The sequence below is a fragment of the Euphorbia lathyris genome, chromosome 3, assembly GCF_963576675.1.
Source record: "Euphorbia lathyris chromosome 3, ddEupLath1.1, whole genome shotgun sequence".
Classification (NCBI taxonomy): domain Eukaryota; kingdom Viridiplantae; phylum Streptophyta; class Magnoliopsida; order Malpighiales; family Euphorbiaceae; genus Euphorbia; species Euphorbia lathyris.
Genome location: NC_088912.1, coordinates 65,459,165 through 65,479,305, shown reverse-complemented (window position 1 = coordinate 65,479,305; position 20,141 = coordinate 65,459,165). Strand labels below are relative to the sequence as shown.

Sequence of the window (20,141 nt, the reverse complement as noted above, 5' to 3'; positions counted from 1 at the left end):
ATAAGAGCCTGTACCGTGAGACACATCCATCCATCGGTGGTGAATAAGAGGCTATGTATTGTGAAGTGATTTGTTAGGAGTTTATTATGGCAATCTTGTTCTGTAGCGTGAGACACATCCATCCATCGGTGGTGAATAGGAGCCTATGTACTAAGAAGTGATTTGTTAGGAGTTTATTGTGGCAATCTTGTTGTAAATTTTGATAATGTTATGATTTTAATGTTAGAATCTGTTGTTGTTTGACATTTTTTTGTTATATACCACTTAGCGAATTTTGTTAAAAACACAACCAGACTTCGCATATGCTAATTAAAATTATCAACTAAACCAAACATTAACTTCGCAGGCTTCGCATATGCTAGAATCTGTGAAGTCATACAGGAGGGAGATAGCTGCGCTGTAAATATTGAGGGTATTATGGGAAAGTCACACAAAAACAATCTAGATATGTAGTAGATTGAGTAAATGGGTCTTCCATTTTACCCAATTTTGTAATTTTTCCTTCTTTTTATAGAATTTTGCACCAATTATTTTTGAAATTCAAAATCTTTAACTTATTCTTTAATTAAAATAAGGGTAAATTTCTTAAAAAAAAAACCCATATGGTTTCACTTTTTTTTTTTTTTTTGCAGACAAATGACTGTGGTTTTTTCTTTTCAAATATAGGACTGCGACTTATTCCGTTACACTATTTATGGATTTGGTGAAGATGTCGTTTATTTGCTGACGTGGCTGAAGGACAATATAAGTTTTTAAAAAAATTGAGGTAAATTTTAAAAAAAAAACATGTGGTTTCACTTTATTTTTTGGGATAAGTACAAAAAAAATGTCTGTGGTTTACACTTTTTACAAACGCGAACCTATGGTTTTTTTTTACAAACAGAGACATGTGTTAAACGCCGTTAGCAAACAGAGGCCAAATTAACTAACGGTGTTAAAATTCAAAGAAAAAAGAGTTAATTTGGTCCTTATATTTATTTATTTGATAAATTAACCCCCCTAATTATCTAATTATCACAAATAAACCCCAAAATCAAAAATAAAAATAAAAATAAATTAACTCTCTTCTTCCTTTCTTCTTCTTCTTCTTCTTATTCTTCTTCTTCTTCTTCTTTCTTCTTCTTCTTCTTTTTCTTCTTCCTCTTCCTCCTCTACTCTCTTCTTCTTCTTCTTCTTCTTCCTTTTTTCTTCTTCCTCTCTCTCTTCTCTTCTTCTTCTTCTTATTTCTTCTTTTTTTTTTCTTTTTTTAATTTCCAGAATTCTGGAAATTTCTAGAAATTCTGAAAGATTTCCAGAATTTCTGAAATTTTCCAGAATTCTGGAATTTCACTGAATTCTGGAAAACTTCCAGAATTTCTTGAAATTTCCAAAAATTTTGGAATCAAATTTTAAAAAAAAATAGAAGAAGAGAGGAGAGAGAAATAAGAAGGGAAATAAAAAAAATTAAAAAGAGATGGTGAAGATGGTATTTTTTATTTTTATTTTTGATTTTGGGGTTTATTTGTGATAATTAGATAATTAGGGGGTTAATTTATAGAATAAATAAATATAAGGATCAAATTAACTCTTTTCTCTTTGAATTTTAACACCGTTAGTCAATTTGGCCTCTGTTTGCTAACGGCGTTTAACACATACATCTGTTTGTAAAAAAAACCACAGGTTCGCGTTTATAAAAAGTGTAAAGCACATGCATTTTTTTTTTGTACTTATCTTTTTTTTTGCAGAAAAATGACTGTGATTTTTTTCTTTTCAAATACAGGACTGTGGTTTATTCTGTTACACTATTTACGGATTTGGTGAAGATGTTGTTTATTTGCTGACGTTGCTGAAGGGAAAATATGGATTTTTAAAAAAATTGACCAATGGATTTTTTATAACTATTTTGGGTCTACAGTATTGACCAATGGATTTTTTATACCTATTTTGTGGCTACAATATTGACTATAAATTTCACATGGTTGTTCAAGGCCTTTTATAGTCATTTTTTTTAAAAAATCCATATTTTCTCTTCAGCCACGTCAGCAAATGAACGACATCTTCACCAAATCCGTAAATAGTGTAATGGAATAAACCACAGTCCTGTATTTGAAAAGAAAAAACCAGTCCTTTATCTGCAAAAAATAAAAAAAGTGAAACCACAGGTTTTTTTTTTTGAAATTTATCCTAATCTTTTAAAAACTCATATTTGCCCTTTAGCCACGTCAGCAAATAAACGGCATCTTCACCAAATCCGTAAATAATGTAACGGAATAAACTACAGTCCTATATTTGAAAAGAAAAAAACCACAGTCATTTTTTCTGCAAAAAAAAATGAAACCACATGAGTTTTTTTTTAATTTACCCTTAAAATAATGGCCTAGTACATTACCTGCCACCAAATTGTCCAAAAAAAGCAATTTACTCTTCCACTTTAAAACATTACGATTAATCTCTCAACTTATTTATTTGGAACAAATAACCCTTCTAATAGATTGTGGAACACGTCAGATCCAAAACATAACATCATATGCACATGATGGCTCTCATGTATGAACAAAATTGGGATTTATACTTGAAATTCCTAATTTATAACGGAAAAAGACTCAAATATATAATCCTTTAAATACCATCATTTTATCCTCTTTCTTCGTCCAAATCCATTCTTTTATCTCGTCAATGTTCAATCGGCATAAATCGATTATTTGTTCCAAATAAACAACTTAAGGGGGTTAGTTGTAACGTTTTGAAGTTCAGGAGGTCAGTTGCAGTTTTTGAACAATTTGGAGGGACTGAGGATGTATTAGGTCTAAAGTAATTAAGTACATGTTTGATTCCATTATTAGCATATAGTTTTTTTATATAAACAAAACACGTGCATTCAAGAAAGATGAACAACAATATCACACAAAATACAAGATGAAACAAAAAGATGGGAAATCTACAATCTGAATTTCCATTTGAGAAAGATAAATTACCCAGACTACTAAATTATAAGCAACAAAATTTGCTCGACGCCTTGTATGAATAAATTCTATATTTGCAAACGTCAACGCCTTTTCCTGTATATCCTTTACAATCACATCTAACCAATTACTGCACAAAACCTCACCCTTCAAAAGTTGAATCATTGAAAGTGAATCTGAGGCAACCAAAACCGAAAGAAAACTTATTTGTGCAATACCGAAGATAGAATTGCTTGGAGCTCCACATATGGGCTAGCATTCGAAAGAGCCACCATGCCATTGCAATCTCGAATAACAATTCCAAATGAACTTTTATGGTTATGTAGAGCATAAGCAACATCATAATTGATCTTGAAAACGTTTTCCACAAAGGAAACCACATCACATGTAGCTGCCGCTGAAGCTTCGAAGTAGACAACCCGTCACTCCCTTGAACCAACACTTTTTGCATAATGAAACCACCCAAAATTGAAGAAATCTCGAAAACATATTCAACCCCAATGAAAACAAAACCATGTGCAACCTTACATACCATATATACCAAATCATCTTTCATACCATATATACCAAATCATCCCACAAAAATAGCAATGTCACGCTGCTGCAAAACTTTGAAAGCCTCTACAAACCAATTAAAACAATTCTCTCCTACTACCTTATAGATTTTTGTTGCAAAATCCACCACTTCTTCCACAAAAACAACATCCATCTTGTAGATTAACACCATTTTTAACAAATTTCCATAACATGGAAAAATATTTTTCATAGCACATGATATAATATGTAAAATTTTAGTTGGAGCCTCGATAGACCACATCATCTTCCAAAAATTCGACCCAATCATAGATGACATTTCTAAATTGGAATATAATTCCAATGAATCAACAACTACTTTGTAACCCGATTTTACCATATATGAACTTGACTTTGAATGTGCCCAAAACAGCAAATCTGAACATGTCCATCTAGTAATTGGCAATCTGAAAATAACATCAGTAACATCTGGGGAAAAACAAAAATTAACAAGATCATTTTTCCAACAAAATTTATCAAAGTCAATCAAACTGGAAATCCATTGGGATGGTGGGGATTTTAGCAAAAATAGGGGTCGATTACAAGGAATGTCAGGGATCCAACGAGGTTGTATTAATTGGATTGACCTCCCATCACCAACCTTCTAACAACTACCATTTATTATAATATGTCTTGCTTTTAGAAGATTCCTCCATACATGCCTAGCATAATACCCAATCTTAGCTTCCAACAAATTTTGTCTAGGGAAATACTTATGCTTTAAAACCAAAGAACACATAGAATAAGAATTCCCAATCATCCTCCATACCTGTTTACATACAATCGCAAGATTGAAAGCAAAAATATTCCAAAAACCCAAACCTGCCTCGTCTTTAGGCATGTATAATTTTTCCCATCTGAACTATGTATTCGCTTTGAATTCGAATCGTGATTCCACTAAACTTGTGCCATTAATTGTTGTAATTCATCACAAAAATATTTTGGTAACAAAAAGCAACTCATTATAAATTGTGCTACTGTATGTGTAACCATTTTAATCAAAACTTCCTTTCTCCCACGAGACAGCCACTTCTCTTATCACCTTTTTATACATTTCAATAACCTTTCCCTAAGAAAATTAAAAAATACTTTCTTAGAACGACCCCCAACTATTGGTAAACTAAGATAATTTGAAGAGGAAGAAACTTTGCAAACACCAAGAATTTGTGCACAATTATCTCTTCGGGAAATACACACCCCCGAAATGAAAATAATATATGTTTTTATCATAATTAATGCATTGACTAGAAGCTAGTTCATAATTATGAAGAATTACCCTTAAAACATGACACTTATTAGATATTGCTCTAAAGAAAAGAACAAAATCATCAACAAAATAATGTGAAATTACTGGACCCAAATTGCTAACTCGAATACCACGCAAACCTTTAATTTTACACAACTTCCCTAATCAATACCGACAACCCTTCCATGCAAATTAAAAACAAATAAGGTGATAGCAGATCCCCTTGACAAAGACCATAGTCGGTTTAACAAAACCTTTTGGTACCCCGTTTATAAGGAAATAGTAGGAAAGATAAGATAAACAACCTTGTATTAGATCAACCCAACAACAAGGAAACCCCATGCAATCTCATATCTTTGACAAAACATCATTCCACCCTATCATATGCTTTACTTATATCTAATTTCACAGCATAATTTTTTTATTCCCTTTGATTCTATTGTTTATAGAATGGAACAACTCAAAAGAAATTAAAGCATTATCTGTTATCAATTGACCTGCAACAAATGCACTTTCCGATTGATGGATGACCGATAGTAAACAAAACTTCATCATAGTTGCTAGAATTTTAGAGATACGTTTATAAATAACGTTGCACAGACTTATAGGGTAGAGATCCTTAAGACAACTAGGATCTCAGAATTTAGGAATAAGAGTGATAAAAGTATGATTTAAGTGTGGGGGAAATTTTGCACTATTAAGAACATCAAGGACAAGAGAAATCACCTCAAAACCAACCACATCCCAATATGTTTTGAAGAATAGACCAAACATACCATTAGGGCCAGGAGATTTAGAACCATATGTTTGTTTCAAAGCAACCAACACTTCCTCCGCTTCAGAAGGCCGACTCAGAAGCTCCACGTGTTCATAAGATGTTGAAAACAATAATCTCAAAAATATGAAACCACAATCCCTTCAATCTCATCCTCATCTTTATGCCACACCTTATTGCTATCCTTAAACCTCTGAATTGAATTTGTTTTCATCCTTGCACTAGCTTTTGATGGATTTTTTTTTTGTATTTTTATCCCCCTCCATAAGCCAAGAAACATGATATTGTTGCTTCCACATCACCTCCTCATCTTCTTATAATGACATAATTTCTTTAGTTAAATGAAGAATCTCATCATCCCTTACACTTGTTTGCAGCAGCAGTTTCTCCTACCTAAGATCATCATCCAGTGGCTTTAATTTCATACCAATAATTCCCAAAAGTATGTTCAGATACTGTCGGTTAAGAAATTAATGTGACTTGTTAAGTACAACAATTATTAGGAAGTAATTGAGTTCGGGATGTAGCTATGAGTGCTACATATGGTCTAACGAGAGGAATGGAAGTGATTGACACAAAAGCTCATCTGATTCCAATACCTTAAATTCATTACAAGAAAAATAGCTATCATCGACGGAAATATCCGTCGCTGTTTGCCAAAAATGTGTCGGTGATCATGATCACCGACGGAATATCGACATTTATTGATGTGTCGGCGTTGACCTCGTAGGTAAGTAGTTGCGATAATTTTTTACCGACACACTAAATCACCGACACAATTTTCAATCGGTGATTTGTGTCGGAAACGCCGACTACTTTTAGTAGGTGACTTCCATCGGACATCCCGACTACATCACCGACCCATATGTGTTGGTGATCTGTTTTTTCAGAATATTAATTTAAATAATTTACCAACAGATACTGGTCAGAAATTGGGTGGGAAATTATAAAATATATTCAAATCATTTTTATATTTTATTTTTAGTCGCTTTATTTGGATTGAAGGAAGCTCATATATATATAACAAACAACATAAAAACTAAAAATTGCATACAAATCAACAGATGTTTCAAGAAAAGCAAATATATTGTATATCATGCAACTGCAACAATAAAACAATTAATAACCGTATGGTTAAAAAACAATATAAACTATAACTGTGAGACTTAATAATTATACATACATAAAATCATCCTTAATTACATTATAAAATCGGACTAGATTCCCATAGCTAATAATGCAAGCAAAGAATTATAATAACCATCAACATTTAACAAGCCAAACTTACAGGTACTATTTATCATGAATTATGAAATTCTATGTACCTTATTAGTTGAGTATTCCATAATTCATGTGAAGTTCCTTGATCTTGATTCGACGAGGCAACATTATTGTTCCATGACTCGACTTCTTGTCCAATGCCTATGTTGTTTGAGGTAGTATGCTGATGAGATAAAAAAAATCAATAACCTGCCTAACATCACATAGATAGCAGGATAATATCTTGTTATGTCCTAAAACTTTATAAATTAGAACCTTACAACACATAGATAGCAGCATAATATTTTGTTATCGCCTAAAACTTTATAAATTAGAACCTTACCTTTTCCATGAGTTTCCACAAGGCTGATTCATCCCATTTGCTTACCGAACATCCTAAACAAATACATATACCAATCAATAAACATTTGCATACCATACACGTGGACGTGAATTTAGATGACACATATCAATAGTTCATAAATCAAATTCTCTATGATATAAATAGATCACCAAAAACAAAATTATCCAGACCTAACATCACAATTCTAACTTGAGTAAATCAACAAATTACTCTCTAGCAATAAAATTGCAGGGTAATGATAACTTGAAGTTAATTAACATTAAAAAAAACTTCTTATATGAGGAAAAACAAAATCAAAAGAATTTAAGAGATAGAGAACTTAAATTCAATAAAACAGAATACTAAAATCCAAGAATTAAAAAAGCAATCAGTGAAGTATTGTTGCCAATCATTGAAAAATAATAATCAAACTTGTATTCCTTTATCCATCCAAGTGTAAAACATAACTCGCTAAGCTATAGGTGTATAAAAAAATTGACTTGGCATGACCGAAATTCAGAGGGCTAACGGAACATTAACTTCAGGACCCAATAAGTCACTTTAAGCAAATTTAGAAACCAAAGAGGTCATGGTAAGCAATTTCAGGGGGAAATAGGATAATTTGGACAAGTACAAGAAAACTGATGTATTAAGCCTATAAATATAAATATAATGAAGTGTTTGTCAGATAGAAAGGTTTTATGTCCAACATTGCCTAACATAACCTATAGATACTAGAAAATCCGCCAAGTTAGAAGTCCAAAATGGATGAATTAGACTCCAGATAATCATGAAATATGAAATGAATGTAATTGTAACATGAACTAATAGAGCAAATGTACACTTGAAGTACATTCTCCATGAACAATTTTGACATACTACTTGATAATGATAAAAGACACAATAAACCATATTACGTTTGCTTTGACTTGAAAAATTACAATAACTAGATCATATTCTAATCAGATTTAGATAACCAATGAACCCCATAGTGGAACATATGTTGACAGTTGAGTCATGACCTTACATTGTCTTGAGAAACTTAGGAGCAAACCATAATGACTATCAATTTTATCTATTATTAGGGTTAGAGATAAAAATGGTAAATGATATCATTTTAAACTTGGCCAGATTGGTTGACCAGGTTAACCGATGGCTGCTATTTTAGTTTTGGGTTAGTCTGAGAACAGGTCAATCGTCAAGTTCACTACAGAACTGGTTTCCCTTTAGTTGAACTAGTAGTTTGGATCCAGACCATGTGAATCCTTTGTCCCGATGGTTTTTTAAATTTGTGGAAGCTCGTGAAATTATAGGCCTGGCACCTGGGGGTAAGATAGCTCCTCCAATAACACTGTCAAGCTAGGGGTCTAGGAACGAAATCCACATAGACCAAGACAACTAAAATGCATGTAATTTAGAACCAAAAAATTATGAAATAAATTTTGTTTTGTTCGTTTTCTCATATCATATGATAGTCAACGAGGATCAACTATGTCCCATTGGAACCATAAGAGGAAACAAGTTCAAATACAAAGCAAATATCATACCTTCGAATGTGTGAGAACATCCATCAAAGTAACAAAAGGTGCATGCTCGTAATCAAACTCTGCAACAAGAAAGCATATAAAACCACTAAGCATTGAGAATGAAGACAGTAACTTCCAGATGAGTTAACCACACAACTATTAATAAGAAAGACAAACAAGGAGTAGAACACTTCCAATCAAGTCAACGATAACCTGTAAGCTGTGAACACCAATAAGGGATGCGACCCAATTATGTTGTTGTGCATGCATTGTAAGACCTGTGTACAAAAAATTTTATTATGGACATGCAGAATGAATACTTGCATGCTAAATTGACATACATACTTCCAGTTACGGACAAGAAGCAGAATGAACACTTACATGCTAAATTGACATATACTTTATGCCTACCTCTCACTTGTTGGGGTTTAGTGTCCTATAGTCAATTGTTGCGGGATACAAACTTATTGTAAATGAATTGTTCTTTATATCATTTGTTTTAATGAGATATATGTTTTATAACTATATAAAGGCAATCCCTTTTAAGCACTAAATAAAGTCTAATAAAAGGAAATCCGTAAGTTTGTTTAAAGTGATTATAAAGTGTTCATACAAGCATGAAGTGAGACAAAACTTTATAATAAACTAATAAACTTAAAACCACCCCAAGTCAAGTGATATATTTAGGATTGATATATCACAGTTGAGACTTGTATGTAACAATGTCTTCTGTCCGATAGAAAGCTGATCTCACAAGCTTCACATATATAGATATCTGGACAGTTACATAGATCCGGTGAAACGTTGTTCATTAGGATTGGGGATCCGACTTGAGATAACAGGATGGGTAGATTCATCCTTGTCAACTGTTCATCTCATTGGTATTAATAGGTATAACTAATCCTCAGACTCAAAGGAATGTTAATTGGTCATCCTGAATTACTGAATGTGAGACTTTGATCCTGTGGTCCCACGATCCTTAACAGAGATGACTCTGGGGTGTGAACTGCAAAGGTTGGGTGTCACGGGAAGTAATTTCAGGGTAGTTATACATTGGATTGAGCATTTATCACTCCCGATTAATGGGAGATACATCCAAGGATCGCTTGTGGAAGACTCGACTCTAAACCCTTGCAAGGTGATAGCTTAAGAGTAGAAATTCAGATGTCACTTAACCTATCTTTTTGAGTTGACTCGGCCAATAACAAGTAAAACGAACGTCTCGCTATATGTGACTTGACATTACCCATAGTCATAAGATTCAGTTCAAGGATGTAGTTGATAAAGGATCGTATTATACCGTAACTAATACGGAAGGGTTAACGACAGAATCAACCTGTCTTCTTAACGGACTCTGGGGGAATGATTACGGACTTGCCAATAACATACTCTGTACATCATTCCGTTATGCAAGGGATTAAATATAATTCTTGAAGAAATTAATTTAATAGGTTGCATACGGCCAGAAGTAGTAAGGACCTAATGGATCACACATAAGACTTGGAACCAAAAGAGAGATGGATATGATTAATAGATGGAAGCCCAATTAAGCCCAGTAAGGCCCAAATACTAGGAGGGGGCCGAAATTTATATGTATTAGTAAGGAATTAATTTTATTCCATTAATCCTAATTTGATTAGGATTATGAATTAAATTAATTAAGAGATAATTTAATTAGGAGTTTTAATTAGATTAATATTCTCCTATTATTATCCAATTAGGTTATTTATTATTATCCTAAATATATTAGATATATAGTGAGATAATAATTAGGAATCCTTTTCCGAATTGGATTCTTATTAAGTAACCTATTCCTATCTAACTAGGGTTTAGATACAAGCTAATATATATACCCCTCCTATAGTGAATTTCGACTTAGCCTATCCCTCCCCTATAAGTGATTTTCGAAATTGCTATTTTAGAGAGAGAAAAGAATTCTATTCCCAAGTTCGTGAACAAGAACTCATACGGCATTCCATCGATTGATTAATCTTATTCATCATTCTTTTTCTTTGATCTTGTGTTGGTTTGTTAAAGGCAATCTATTTTGATTGCATCTCATAAGGGTTGATTTCATCTTAGCCTCACCGTATTAATCTTTTTGTTTGGAATCTCGGAGAAGAATTGTGAGCGCTTCTTTAACAACGGTAGATTGTTCATCGAAAGGTATTCCTTCTTATCCCTCTTTATATGAAATAACGATTAACGGATCCTATGGTTAAAAGGAAGTAGGCTAAAATTTTTATATTTCCGCTGCTATACCTTAGCCTTAATTTCCTTCAGTGGTATCAGAGTCATCGTTAAATCCGTTATTTCATATATGAAAATATAGAAGTTTTCAATAGGATTGAATAAATATTTATGGTTAGGATTAATTGACAAATAGTATTGATTAATTAATTCTAAAGATAAATAAAGTTTTGATTAATTGTTAATTAAAACTGATTATGCTTATGTTCCTAATTATTTCGGTTGATAATCATTATAACAAAATCTATTAGTTTTATAGTTAGATTGATAAAATTAGTTTTATTAATTCTAAATGATAAAACGGAAATCTATTGTAGTTTTTCCTATTTCTGAAAATCGTTTTAAAATTGTTTTAGAACTGATATATATATAATATTAAAAAAAAATATGACAGCAGCCCGAGTCGCGCCTCACGGCGCGACTGACTGCTGTCACGCGGCTGCTGCCTCGCGGCAGCGGCCGCGTGCGACGCCGGGCGCCGCTGCGGCAGCGCCCCGCGTGGCCAAAGGGGCTGCTGCCAATCGGCAGCAGCCCGCCCTCGGGCCCGGCCCGATACCCACTTGTTTTTAAATGTGTTTAAAATCGTTTTATGTTAAATGTAAATATATGTTTCAAAAATTAATAGTTTTCTGTTTTGATTATCGAATGAATAATTCGTTTAAATGTTTGTTTTTACCAATATGTAAATCAAAGTGTTAAATGAATTAAAATCAAAATAAATGAGACGAGCATAATCAACGTTTTATATGGTTATATTAATCTAAGGATTAATATAAAGATACAAAACGATTAGAAGTAAAATTGGATGAAAGTTAATTTGACGAGTTAATGTGATTAACCTAAATATTACATAAGCCGGTTATCTAATCAACCAATTAAATTTATTTAATTGAGTCTATGCATGTTTGGAGTTATGGACATATTTGGACCCTCTTCTAGTCTTTTGGTATTTTTGAAATAGGGCCTGCGCGTCCTGCCTTTCTACTATCTATTGTAATTTCTCCTCTCATCTAATTCCCTTCAATTCAGTTGAAGTTTTCTTATAGTAGTATAGAAATTAATATGTAATTTCAAGGCGCCAAGGAGAAGACGGATGACCTAAAGAGAAATATGTAATAGTTAGTATTTCCTTAGGTTTGGCCTTTTATTCCGTCTCTGGCTCGACGGAATAATTTAGATGATATGTCCATAACGCCAATGTATGTGAATGTATGTATGTCTGATGTATGCTAAAGCAAATCAAGACTAAGTTAGATTATGAGACTTAAATAAAATCCCTCATTAAAAAGTTAAGTAAATAAGTAAGTTATTAAAATCGGTTGCCCCTCCCTAATATTATAATTCAGCCGGCAGTACTGGGGGCCTTTGGGTTGTTGAGTAAACTCAAGCTCGGGGTCTTATGGTAACACCTGAATTATCGAAAATTATTTTTCATGAATATGGGGGTAATACTTAAATTAGATTATGATAATTGGATGAGTAAACTCATGTTGTCATAAACTAATGGGCAAAACGGTTGGGATTAATATGAATAGCATATTAGTTACTAATGTGGTTAGTAACCCAATAACCTAGGAATCACATTAAAGATGTGATTGATTGTATGAATCTACCTAATGAATGAGACTAGCTTGTTAAGTAAACTCAAGGCGAAATCTCAGGAGTTAGGATCCTAGCTCACTAAAGGATTTGTGAAATTCTTCGAATTAATATGGAGGGTTATTAATTTGGCAAAATAGTGGGAGCAATCTGAAATAAATTAAAAGGCCTATAATTTTAGATTGTTAAACTTTAAAGCAAATGAATGACATACGTTTACTCTTTCTCACTCTCAGGTTTTGTTTAAACACACACTCTTAAAATCATGACTAAAACCAATCTGCAAAACATCCTTACCGATAACAAATTGAATGGTTCAAACTTCATCGACTGGTTTCGTAACCTCAAAATTGTTTTGAAGTTCGAGAAAATTGGGTATGTACTTGATACATCGATACCCCCTGTCCCTGAAGATGATGTTCCCATCGAGGAAATTGATGCTTATCAGAAGCACAAGGCTGATGATGATCATGCCGCTTGCATCATACTTGCATCGATGACATCGGAATTACAAAGGCAACATGAGGAGATGAATGCCTATTCCATCATCATGCACCTAAAGGAATTGTTTGGGAAACAAACCAGGTGCGAACGCTACGAGATATCAAAACTGTTATATCGTTGCAGGATGCAAGAGGGCACATCTGTCATGACACATTGTGTCAAGATGATAGGCTATATTACCAAACTTTCTAGTATTGGATTTGTGATGGACAACGAATTAAGTACCGACTTGGTTCTTCAGTCCCTCCCAGAGAGTTATTCACAGTTCATCATGAACTACCAAATGAATGACTTGCAAACCTCTCTTGAAGAGCTTGCAAACATGCTCAAATCAGTTGAGCCTAATATGAAGAAAGACAAGGCCATACCGGCTCTTGTAATCGAGGGATCGAGGAAAAGAAAAAGGGAAATTTCCCAATTCTAAACATCCCAAGAAAGGTAAGAAAGATGTGTCCAAGGGAAAGGAAGTTAAGAAGCCCAAAGGAGAGTGCCACTTCTGTGGTAAAGACGGGCATTGGAAGAGAAACTGCAAGGAGTATCTAGCCACCCTCAAGAAGGGAAAAGGCGGTGCTTCTTCATCTGGTATGTTCTATATTGAAATAAATACGGTTTCATTGTCTGAATCTTGGGTACTTGATACCGGATGTGGATCTCATATTTGTACAAATATGCAGGAGCTAAAACAGACTAAGAAACTAAAGAAAGGAAGCATAAACTTGCGAGTGGGAAGTGGAGCAAGAGTTGCCGCCCTCGCAATTGGAGATTATGTTTTACTTTTGCCCTCTAGGCTTGTAATAGAATTAAGGAATTGTTTATACGTTCCTGAGATGTCTCGTAACATTATTTCTATTAGCCGTCTCGTTGACGACGGTTTTCATATTTCAATAAAGAACAATAGTTGCAATTTTTATAAAGATTCGATCTTTTATTTTTCAGGAATATCACAAAATGGGATTTATGTGTTAGATGATAAAACTCCTGTTTTTACAATTGATACCAAAAGACATAAGCTAGATAATTCAACTTACTTGTGGCATTGTCGTTTAGGCCATATAAACAAGAGACGCATGCTAAAGCTACATTCGGATGGGCTTATAGATCCAATCGATTCTGAATCATTGGAAACATGCGAATCATGTTTAAAAGGTAAAATGACAAAGACACCCTTTAGCAATAAAGGTGAGCGTGTATCAGACACTCTAGGACTCATTCATTCAGATGTATGTGGCCCTATGTCAGTCCAAGCAAGAGGAGGATTCAGATACTTCATTAGCTTCATAGATGACCATACTCGCTACGGTTATATCTACTTGATGAGGCACAAAGCAGAAGCTTTTGACAAGTTCAAATGCTTCAAGAATGAAGTGGAAAATCAATTAGGAAAGAAAATAAAGACACTTCGATCTGATCGAGGTGGCGAATATCTTTCTGATGATTTTCTGAATTATCTAACTGAATGTGGGATATGCTCACAATGGACACCTCCCTATACACCACAACACAATGGTGTATCCGAGAGGAGAAACCGTACCCTATTAGATATGGTACGATCCATGATGAGCATGGCCTTACTTCCAAAGACGTTCTGGGGCTATGACTTAGAAACTGCCCTCTTCACCCTAAATCGAGTACCAACTAAATCCGCTAGTTCCATGCCATATGAATTGTTCGTTGGTAGGAAACCCATGTTCTCTTTCATGAGAGTATGGGGTTGTTCAGCATATGTCAAACGCGTTGCGTCCGACAAATTAGATTCTAAATCTAATAAATGTTTCTTCATTGGATACCCTAAGGAAACTATGGGATATTACTTCTATCATCCATATGATCAGAAAGTAATCGTATCCAAACACGCAACCTTATTAGAGAAAGAGTTTCTCAAAGAAACACAAAAGGGAAGCGTGATTGAACTCGACGAAGTTCAAGAGGAAGAAACACCAACTGAAACAACGGAGGTGGTCGAGGTACCCGAAGAAGTCCCATTAGATGAGACTCCAGTGGCACCTATTCGTAGATCACGAAGAGTTCGTGAACTGCCAGTTAGATATGGTTTTCTAGTGGGAGATGATGACGAGGTTCCCGTGTTAGACGACGAACCCGAAAACTACGAAGAGGCTCTTACTAGTCCAGATTCTAAAGCATGGCTTGAGGCCATGGATTCTGAAATGGATTCCATGTATACTAACCAAGTTTGGACTTTGATTGATCCACTCGAAGGGATAAAACCCATTGGGTGCAGATGGATCTTCAAAAAGAAGACTGAAATGGATGGAAAGGTTAGCACCTACAAGGCTAGGTTGGTAGCGAAAGGATATCGTCAAAGACAAGGTGTTGATTATGACGAAACCTTCTCTCCCGTTGCTATGTCCAAATCAATCAGAATCATGCTTGCAATTGCCGCTCATTTTGATTATGAGATTTGGCAAATGGATGTGAAAACAGCTTTCCTAAACGGAAACCTGTTTGAGGATGTATACATGATGCAACCTGAAGGTTTCATATCAAAGGATGCAAATAAAGTTTGCAAACTTCAGAGATCCATTTATGGACTCAAGCAAGTATCTAGAAGCTGGAACAAGCGTTTTGACGAAACCATAAAACAATTTGGTTTCGAACAAAATTGCGAAGAAGCTTGCATTTACAAGAAAGCAAGTGGGAGCTCTATAGCATTTCTCATACTATATGTGGATGATATACAGTTAATGGGAAATGACATTGCTCTATTACAGTCAGTGAAAATATGGTTATCCGGTAACTTCTCAATGAAAGACCTCGGTGAAGCAGCCTATATACTTGGTATAAAGATCTACAGGGATAGATCATGTAGACTGCTTGGTCTTTCACAGGCTACATACATTGAAAAGGTGCTAAATCGGTTTAGCATGCTTGAATCGAAACGAGGTAACTTACCCATGCTACATGGAGTAAAGTTAAACAATCATCAATGTCCTAAAACTGATGATGACAAACGACGTATGGCTGTAGTCCCGTGCGCCAGCGCGATCGGTTCGATTATGTATGCTATGCTATGCACTAGACCCGACGTAGCGTTCGCGTTATCTGTAACGAGTCGTTACCAAAGGAATCCGGGAGACGAGCATTGGATTGCCGTCAAGAACATTCTTAAGTACTTGAGAAGAACTAAAGATATGTTTCTAGTGTACGGAGAAGGAGATCTGAAAATACAAGGATTTTCAGACGCTAGTCATCTCACAGATGAGAATGATTTTAAATCCCAATCAGGATACCTGTTTATCCTAAATGGGGGCGCGGTCAGTTGGAAAAGTTCCAAGCAGGGAAGCGTAGCTTTCTCTACGACCGAGTCAGAGTACATCGCTGCTGTGGAAGCAGCAAAGGAAGCAGTTTGGATTAGAAAGTTCATTACAGAACTAGGTGTGGTGCCTGACATTGTCAATCCCATTACTCTGTACTATGATAACAATGGAGCCATTGTGCAAGCAAAGGAACCACGGTCTCATAATGCATCCAAGCACTACCTAAAGCGATACCACATCATTAGAGAGATTGTGGCTAGAGGAGATGTGAGAATAGAAAGAGTACCTACAGAGGACAACGTTGCAGATCCGTTAACAAAGCCTTTAACCCAGAAAGTACATGATCGTCATTTAACTTCTACTGGGATAAGTTTTAGAAACAATTGGCTTTAGTCCAAGTGGGAGTATGTTGGGGTTTAGTGTCCTATAGTCAATTGTTGCGGGATACAAACTTATTGTAAATGAATTGTTCTTTATATCATTTGTTTTAATGAGATATATGTTTTATAACTATATAAAAGCAATCCCTTTTAAGCACTAAATAAAGTCTAATAAAAGGAAATCCGTAAGTTTGTTTAAAGTGATTATAAAGTGTTCCTACAAGCATGAAGTGAGACAAAACTTTATAATAAACTAATAAACTTAAAACCACCCCAAGTCAAGTGATATATTTAGGATTGATATATCACAGTTGAGATTTGTATGTAACAATGTCTTCTGTCCGATAGAAAGCTGATCTCACAAGCTTCACATATATAGATATCTGGACAGTTACATAGATCCGGTGAAACGTTGTTCATTAGGATTGGGGATCCGACTTGAGATAACAGGATGGGTAGATTCATCCTTGTCAACTGTTCATCTCATTGGTATTAATAGGTATAACTAATCCTCAGACTCAAAGGAATGTTAATTGGTCATCCTGAATTACTGAATGTGAGACTTTGATCCTGTGGTCCCACGATCCTTAACAGAGATGACTCTAGGGTGTGAACTGCAAAGGTTGGGTGTCAAAGGAAGTAATTTCAGGGTAGTTATACATTGGATTGAGCATTTATCACTCCCGATTAATGGGAGATACATCCAAGGATCGCTTGTGGAAGACTCGACTCTAAACCCTTGCAAGGTGATAGCTTAAGAGTAGAAATTCAGATTTCACTTAACCTATCTTTTTGAGTTGACTCGGCCAATAACAAGTAAAACGAACGTCTCGCTATATGTGACTTGACATTACCCATAGTCATAAGATTCAGTTCAAGGATGTAGTTGATAAAGGATCGTATTATACCGTAACTAATACGGAAGGGTTAACGACAGAATCAACCTGTCTTCTTAATGGACTCTGGGGGAATGATTACGGACTTGCCAATAACATACTCTGTACATCATTCCGTTATGCAAGGGATTAAATATAATTCTTGAAAAAATTAATTTAATAGGTTGCATACGGCCAGAAGTAGTAAGGACCTAATGGATCACACATAAGACTTGGAACCAAAAGAGAGATGGATATGATTAATAGATGGAAGCCCAATTAAGCCCAGTAAGGCCCAAATACTAGGAGGGGGCCGAAAGTTATATGTATTAGTAAGGAATTAATTTTATTCCATTAATCCTAATTTGATTAGGATTATGAATTAAATTAATTAAGAGATAATTTAATTAGGAGTTTTAATTAGATTAATATTCTCCTATTATTATCCAATTAGGTTATTTATTATTATCCTAAATATATTAGATATATAGTGAGATAATAATTAGGAATCCTTTTCCGAATTGGATTCTTATTAAGTAACCTATTCCTATCTAACTAGGGTTTAGATACAAGCTAGTATATATACCCCTCCCTATAGTGAATTTCGACTTAGCCTATCCCTCTCCTATAAGTGATTTTCGAAATTGCTATTTTAGAGAGAGAAAAGAATTCTATTCACAAGTTCGTGAACAAGAATTCATACGGCATTCCATCGATTGATTAATCTTATTCATCCCTCTTTCTCTTTGATCATGTGTTGGTTTGTTAGAGGCAATCTATTTTGATTGCATCTCATAAGGGTTGATTTCATCTTAGCCTCACCGTATTAATCTTTGTATTTGGAATCTCGGAGAAGAATTGTGGGCGCTTCTTTAACAACGGTAGATTGTTCATCGAAAGGTATTCCTTCTTATCCCTCTTTATATGAAATAACGATTAACGGATCCTATGGTTAAAAGGAAGTAGGCTAAAAATTTTATATTTCCGCTGCTATACCTTAGCCTTAATTTCCTTCATCACTTGCTATAATTATATCTTTGGACACATAACGGAGCTTCAATAATGGTGTCAACATGCCACACCATATTCCTTCACGCACTTGACAAAGTATGTTGAGGAATTTCACCCATTTACCAGTAATGAGTAATTGGAGAACATGCTTCTCATAGACTTTCTTAATGATTACACGTAATACTGTTCCAACAATCAAAAATGTACACAACAAATCTCTTTGCAAAGGTCGGGGTTCTAATTGTAAAGGAAGTGGATTCTTCCTTTCATTTTCCAGCCTGTGGAGCATACAATATTTATCTGCTTAGAATGGAAATCAATAACTGATTAAAACATATAGAAGTTTCATGCTACAGAGCAAAAAAACAAGTCTTACATATCATTTTGCTACATCAAATTTGACTCCAACATAATTTATTGTTAGGAACAACTACTTAAAACTAAGATCAGGTTTTCAATTATTGTTGCCGCCACTGTCACTATACCAGGTTTGGGCAGTCAAAGGGTTGCATAACCATCAAGATTATGTCACAATCTGAAATGACATTTGCTACATATATTTCGTCAATGCTAACTATAACCAGTTATAAAATATTATGCAAAACAACTCACTTTGAATCAATGTTTAAGCATAATCATGATCATAAAAAAATCAATGATATTGAAATAACAGAAATTTATTATGCAGTTTGAAAATAGAGCAAAACAGAGTAGCAAAACTAGGTTTCCATTTAGAGACAAAACAGGCGACCAACTTAAGTACAAAATAGCAGGCACTCAAACAAGTATCACTCGATAAGGAAGAAGAACGAGAGAAGATTATAAGCCCAAGATTACTCAAAATCAAACTTAAAACTCAACAAAACAGAATTGCAAGATTATTTCAGTTTGTACCTTCAAAAATTGTCTCTTAGACATTTTATCGAACAAGAAGAAAGCAATTACTTGATGAAACATAAACTATCTTGTGGCTGCAACATCAAAGCAAGAAGGGAGGAGTTTCTTTACTTTACCTTCTAGTCAGCAGTTGAACTTGTTTGCCCCAAAGACCTGAAGCTGCTGCTGACTTCCTTCCCTTTTGAGTTAGTTGTGGAAGCACATGAACCTTCAAAAAAAAAAGAGTCTTGGTTAGACAAGATTTCTTTTAAAGAAGAAGAAGAAGCAACGAGAAGTCTTACCTGGAGAATAGGTCGTGGAGAGCAGAAATCCGATCGAGGAAAGCGGCGCCGGTGGCGCTGGTGAAGACGGAAATGAGATCGTTTAGAGAGAAAGAGAGGAGGATATTAGGTTAGGACTTCTTTAGGTTGAAATCTTTGTAAAAGGCTTAAACCTTCTATTTAGGTATATATATATTTATTTTTTAATTAATTTTTTTTATGAATATAAATAAATGTACAAAATTGTAGTTGATGTTTTTTTGGCTGAAACGTGCATCGTCAGATTGTTAATACAAAATTCATTTTTATTTCTTAATTAATTTTTTAATGACTAATAATTATTTTTAATAATAGTTAACTTTTTTTTAGAAAATAATAGTTAAATTTTTAATTTATAGGGATAAGGTACCAAAATAGGTCTATGG

General features: G+C 34.4%; 1 long non-coding RNA gene across 3 annotated transcripts; it reads right to left on the bottom strand.

The window, feature by feature from the left end:
- Positions 1-2,995: 2,995 nt before the first annotated feature.
- On the bottom strand, positions 2,996-19,869 carry LOC136221984 (uncharacterized). Of its 3 annotated transcripts, XR_010685440.1 has the most exons (8): positions 19,738-19,869; positions 19,573-19,664; positions 8,879-8,943; positions 8,687-8,745; positions 7,140-7,192; positions 6,862-6,980; positions 5,538-5,929; positions 2,996-3,944 (listed from the first exon to the last, which is right to left on the bottom strand). It is a non-coding gene; the product is annotated as an uncharacterized lncRNA (long non-coding RNA). The 3 variants fall into 3 exon arrangements; XR_010685441.1 differs by lacking the exon at positions 5,538-5,929; XR_010685439.1 differs by lacking the exons at positions 2,996-3,944; positions 5,538-5,929 and having other exon boundaries at positions 6,668-6,980.
- Positions 19,870-20,141: the final 272 nt, after the last annotated feature.